The sequence below is a fragment of the Periplaneta americana genome, chromosome 7, assembly GCF_040183065.1.
Source record: "Periplaneta americana isolate PAMFEO1 chromosome 7, P.americana_PAMFEO1_priV1, whole genome shotgun sequence".
NCBI classification, from domain to species: Eukaryota; Metazoa; Arthropoda; class Insecta; order Blattodea; family Blattidae; genus Periplaneta; species Periplaneta americana.
In genome coordinates, this window is record NC_091123.1 from 141,640,353 (window position 1) to 141,647,683 (window position 7,331).

Genomic DNA, 7,331 nt, shown 5'->3' on the forward strand with positions numbered 1-7,331 from the left:
AAGGAACAAAAAAAAAACTTTCCTTCCCACGCAGGATTCGAACCACGAAAGTCTTAGTTACCAGTCTATCGTGCTCTAGAGTGAACAAGGCTCTGAAATCAGCTACAAGGTTCGGTCCGGTTTTTTTTTAGCCACTACTGTACTACGTTTGTTAACACAACTAAAGCAAGAACTTTTCATGGTTCACTTATGAAAGAAGATAACAGTAGTTGAAGTAGTTTTGATTACGTCGAGTGCATTATACTTATCTTGCTTAAAAACATATATAAAAACAAATTCACGAAGGATCAAACTATAGGTGGGACATGTAAAATAAATTAAGATATAAAAACGAAAATTCAAACAAGGCAAGATCTTACTAACAATTACCATTCCAATCCCTTATGTTCGGTTAGAACACCTATATAGAACGACAAGAGAATCATAAGAGGAGAATTGTATTTTTAAGACCTGCGAGAGGAGTATGTAGGTATGTATTTATTCACACTGCAAATGGGTAATGACCGGTGACAGTGGTAAGTAATTACAATCATTAATGACAATTAATAATAAACCCAATTAATAATAATAATAATAATAATAATAATAAAATAATAATAAAAAGTTGTGTAATCAAGATTTATAAAAATACAATTAATAATACTAATAATAATAATAATAATAATAATAATAATAATAATAATAATCAATAGAAATAATAATAATAATAATAATAATAATAATAATAATAATAATAATATCTTACTATCTTACTGGAATAATTATTGGGGAATAGACTGTTATTCACACTTTATTTCACGCAGTTCATAGTAGGCCTACACACAAATCTTACAGCAAATTGTGTTTATTTATCCTTGTTCCGTTACCCTACTTCTTGTATACAGTAGGCCTAAAGATTATACGCAATCACGAGATTTCCTGTCACATCCTTCAAAATAAAGTCTTACTGAGGATAAATCACCATCACCATCCTCGACGGAGGTCTCAAGCCGGTCTGCAAGCCTCCTATCCTTGGTAAGCACAGTCACGAGTACGTCACAAAGCACGAAATGCAGGATACTATATTTACACTGAAATGAAATCCATATATACGTCATGAGTTCGTGTACAAATATTTCCACGCAACAGTAAAGCAAATTATGTTCATATAGGCCAAAACAAATACTATGTTATCTCTTCCATTACTCCGATAATGAACATGTAACGTGTTGTCATTCCTGTTTTATGATCTTGTTTTGTAATTGATGCAACGTCGTTAAAGGAACATATATACAAACAAAAACTGCATAAAATACGTGTTGAAAAAATATGAAAACGCATTTGAATAGACGAATATACTAGCACACAAACAAATAGCGAAATAACGCACGATCATTTTCTATTTTGCTTGCAAACTTTAGCCTATTCTTTCAATTATAACTTATAGGCTACATCTAACCAATTTTGTTACTTATTGTTGTTACGGACGGACGGACAGACAGACAGACAGACAGACACAGACAGACAGACATAGACAGACAGACAGACAGACAGAGAGATAGATAGATAGATAGATAGATAGATAGATAGATAGATAGATAGATAGATAGATAGATAGATAGATAGATAGATAGATAGATAGATAGATAGATAGATAGATAGATAGATAGATAGATAGATAGATAGATAGATAGATAGATAGATAGATAGATAGATAGACAGACAGACAGACAGACAGACAGACAGACAGACAGACAGACAGACAGACAGACAGACAGACAGACAGACAGACAGACAGACAGATAGATAGATAGATAGATAGATAGATAGATAGATAGATAGATAGATAGATAGATAGAATAAAAAAACTGTAAGCGAAGCACACGTCCCACCAACTTACTTTTATTTGCCAAGATCAAAGATTAAATCGATTTGCATAAACATCTCCAGGTATCATTTCTTTACATTGGCAAATATGTACGATGCTAAGAAAGAAAGATAAAATTAAAATAGCAATCGTATTGGGATACTTTAAGACTTTCAAGTGTTTCCATAACAATATCCCTTCCCTCTGCTTTGTGGCCAATGAGACGATAAAGCTTCCTCTTCTCTTCAAAAACCTACAGAAGTGAACAGGTAGCTGTAGCGTCTCATTGGCCACAAAGAGAGGGGAAGGGATGTTACCACGGATGCCCTTGGACGCCTTTAAATGTCACAAGTCGGTTCTTGTTTTAATTCCACTATAGCTCACAATATTACTTTCGTAACTAAAAATAAAATCAAGGATTATAACATTGGCCGTGATGAATGCAAGGGATAAGCAACAATTTTAAACGCTGCATGCAGCGCTTCTTTCAATTCATAACTTATACCACATTTGCATATTAACAATTTTACTATGCATCATCTTAAACCCCTATTTTGGGTAAATAATAAGTGTCCCAAAGTTACTGGAGGGTTTCAGAGGATTATATTTTTTGAATGAATAGAGGCAGAAATGTGACATTAGTGCCATATGAAAATAAGTTTTCGTCTCTAAGTTTGAGGCACTGAAGGAAACAAAAGGCGGTAACAATCGAACAAATACAACAATTTTCATTGTTACAATTAATTATAGAAGATGGATACACAAAGAGAAATGCAATGTGTTTTGTGGCCGATAAAATTTGAATCTTTCACTCGTGTACAATGTGAAATTCGTAGCTTATTTAACGACGAACCACTACACGAGGATAACATTAGTAGTTGGGATAGACAAAGAGACTGGAAGCCTATTGGAGAAAAATCGTACTGGAAAACAAACGACAAATGATAAAACGGTACAAGCCATCCGAAGAGCACTTGTTCAGAATCCACAGAAATCAGTTCGTAAATGTGTCCGACAATTAGGACTTCCGAAAACAACAGTTTATCGAGCTTTAAAGAAAGGTCTTCATCCGATTTCTTATAAATCTATGTTACATGCACTTGAATCAGATGATTATCACAAAAAGGTATGAGTTTGCTCATGTGGTGGTTTTTATCCTCTTTGTTTTCTTATAATTACGTAAAGCAACACATTCTATTGTAACTTGTTCCTCTTGTACATTATTATGAGGAAACTCTAATGTTCAGTCAATATTTCATTATAGCCTATGTACGCTAATTATCCTCCTAGATAATGGTTTTATATTTAAGTATTACCATACTATTAATATTACTATTGTTTGTACTATTATAAATATATTTTAACTACCTGTACCTCTGAGAGTCTGGCTAATATAACTTATACATCTGTTATCAGGCAGTACATCACTTGATTATATGTGTCAGAGGGAGAACAATAAAACTGTTTACATAATATGTGAAGTCTGATTAGTGTAATATGTATCTAGGGGGGATGTATGCAATGGAGGGGGAAAGGAACTGGCCACTCTACGCCATTATCTCCTGGCCTAGTTCCCTCATAAGTGGTGCCTTGTTGGTATCAATTGTGAGGCTCAAACCTGTTTTCGGACAGTTGACTGAACGTACACACACATACATACATAGACTACATACAGTATATATACCACTTCTGGTAGTGTGGAAGAGAAGGCCCCATGGCTTTAACTCTGCCAGAATGAACGAACGAACGAATTAATTAATTAATTAATTAATGGATACTAACGAACATTAATTTCAATGTCAAGCGTTTAAATTCATTTTAGAAATTTAGACTGAGATCCAATATTAATATTCGACTAGCCGGTAGCCCAGGTTCAGAAAACAACTGCAAAACAAATTCCACTCATGAAGGAACTCTAGTCTGCTGTGAAACTATTGAAGTTTCTGTGAACGGTTTCGTAAGGTTCTCAATTTATCTTTTATGAGGTTGAAGGTTCACGCAATGATGGTAAAAAAAACAACAACTCAAAATATTTCAGGAAAATTAATGTGTATTTTAATACAAAATGTAGGCTAACAAGCAAACATTCTGATGGGGCAGATACAAAAGTTAAATTTCTTTCTTCAACCATGTTAATAGTGTCAAAAGAAGTGCTTATACAAATTTTGGCCACTCGACCGCAATTACGAGGCCGTCCAGAAAATAATTTTCCCTGGGGTCGTTTACATGAAAAAAGCACAACTGCATGGAAGGATTTATTGCAACAGATACAGTAATTGTTGCGCTATTTGTCAACATATCCCCCACTGGAATTGAGACGTTTGTCATACCATGGGATAAATTTGTTGTATCTTTGTATCGTAGAAGTCAGCCGCCTGAGATCGGAACCAGCGTTTGACAGCCGTCTGCACCTCTCTGTCGATCCCATGATATGACAAATGTCTCAATTTCGGTGACGAATATGTGACAAATTAACTTAACAATTGGTGTGTCTGTTCCAATAAATTTTCCAGTGAAATTGTGTTTTCTTTCTGTTAAAGGCCCCTTAAGAACTTATTTTTTTACAACCATCGTAATTGCGGTCGAGTGGCCAAAATTTGTTATAAGCACTTCTTTTGACATTATCAACATGGTGAAAGAAAAGAAATTAATTTTTTATCTGCCTCCATCAGAATGTTTGCTTGTAAGATTTTATGCCTCGATCTTATGAAACAGGCTCTTCCCTTACAGGATATTCTATTTCTATGATACAGCTAACTCTCTCAGTAATTTCTAATTGATTGTTTAATATTTTTGTTATTTTTAATTACAGTCCGATGACTTCATTCATTATCGAAATGAGAAGGTAAAAACTGCAACAGACAATGAATAAGTGTTTCATCTGAAGTATATATATATATATATATATATATATATATATATATATATATATATATATATATATATATATATATAGACCTATTTGTTTCCATACATGTTTCTTCAGCAAGCCAACTGAGATGAACGCAAAGCCTTCATGACACTTTACTAGGGAGGTTCATTACTCTTTTGACAGGTGTGTCTTGCAGCAAGGATCCGGTATCTGTGCTGTTCGTTGACGTTGATTTATATTGATTGATCAATTACCTAATTAATTAGATAAGTAATTTGTGTTGCTTAACGACGCACTGCATCGCTAATTACGTCTATGATAGATGATAATGGATTGTTAGTCCGCTGAGATTAAGAGGGCCTGACCTATTCTCATCAGCAAGCATAGCGGCATTCATGGGATCAAACACAAATATTATATTTCTGCTTGTACACCCAAGATCACTCCAAACGCATCGATAACACTCTGACAACTTCAGCCCACGAGCTCAAGGTGTACGGTTTCGAGTAAAATATACACGAAGTTGCACCTGTGGACTCGCGGTTGATCATTTCCGGTTTGCAGATTTGGAAATACAATGTCTGAATTGCCTACGCTCAAATAATAGCAAAGCATATTGTATCAATTTCAATAAGCATATACAGTAGGCCTACAGTTAGATAAAACTCAGCATCATTAATCTATGGTTATGTACTACTACCATTTCCCTTTTCTAATACTACGAATTATTTCTACAAGTCTACACTTTATTTTTAAGGGGACTAAACAATAAACAATTGAGGGGTGCTCTGCAATAATAAGGTATGTACACATACCTCGGTATAGTCGCCACTTTTAGAAATACAAAGCAAATGCACTTATCTTGCTGTTTCATCACATTGGAGACGAGTATGAAATGTCTTACCGCTTATACACAGCTTATAATATTACTATGTCGCAGTTTCGTTACGTAGACAGTAGAGAGCTCTAGTGCCGGTGCAAACGTTCAGACGTCACTGAAGGGAGCAGACAGTACCACAGTCTACTGTTCTCCAACCAGGAGATCAACCGTGAAAGGAATGTTCTTACTATTGCATCATCTATTGGAGCGAAGTAGATAGATAATATTATCGTTATAACGTCTGTTTAAAAACCATGCGCTCTCCTGCATATGTTATTTCCTGTATGGAGAGATTAAATGTCCAGGAGATTAACAGTGATCTAATTTTGTAACTAGGGTAGTATAAACATGTGTGTATCAATGTCATTGTTAGTGCTGTGAAAGCGAACCAATAGAGATATGAGTACCCACGTGTGTGACCTTATGACATCTTATGACATCAACATTCATTCACAGCATTACCCCGCTTCGTCTCTTCCGGCAGAGACTTTCTCGTGGTTGGAGCACAGTAGTATATACAGTCACGAAGCTTGAGTTGTGAGGGTGCTATGAACAAAATACTGTACCGGTACTATTTCGCATTGTCTGTAATGAGGCGATATTAGCGATCCTAGTGGTTAGCAACTATCTATGGATGCATATTTGCTACGTATTGAGCTTCGTGACTACATATACTAGACTGTGACAGTGCTATCAGACGCTTCTCGAAGTGCACATAGGTCAGAAGCACTAGATTCTGAATGCGATGAATCCGAGTTGGAATACTGAATGGCGATATAAAATATTCCTTCGTAAAGTGATCAAATCTATGTGAACAAAATGTTTTGGAAGCAATACTATAACATTACTCATAAGGTGATTGCGTTGTTTTGGATTTATTTCGATTTTGAGAAGTCACATTTTTCCCCCCATTACCTAAAAGTACTAGGATATACAAGAAAATACACAAGTTCTATTTTCTTATATCATGTCTTGTATACTTAACTTGTATTGTGAAAATAAAGTTCAATTCTTAAATTGTTTTATGTTCGTGTTTTTAACCCATATTACATTTTAACCCTTAGCAACTTCAGAAAGAATTTGCAATGTCCTCATGCATATGAAATAACAAGGCAAGTTGTATCGTATGACTGCAATAACAAGGCAAGTTGTATCGTATGACTGCAATAACAAGGCAAGTTGTATCTCATGACTGCAATAACAAGGCAAGTTGTATCTCATGACTGCAATAACAAGGCACGTTGTATTATATGTCTGTAATAACAAGGTAGGTCGGAGTACTTTACTGTTAATGTATCAAATAAATTCAATAGCGAGATTTTGACAAATAATACATGAAACTTATACATCTAAACTAACAATAATACTACTTCAAAAACGCAGATTTGCAAAGCCCTTTCTTTGTTAATGAAAACAATGTTACTCTTACTTACTGTCAAAAACTCACTTCTTACACATACCTTGTTATTGCTGAGCACCCCTCAATTGATGGGGTGAGAATGATATAGTCCTAAACTGGAGACAAAACTTTACAGGGAAGCGTATTGAAGGTTTAGAGTCCAATGCTATTAGGTGAGGTACCATAATTTCTTCGGTGTACACTTATGTCATATGTTGAGTGATATTTTACTGGTAGCTTCCTCGAATGTGTAAGAAATTAACTTGCACCAAAACATTTTTGTTAAAAGTGTGGCTTTGGACTACCTCATTCTCACCCCTTCAATTACTGTATC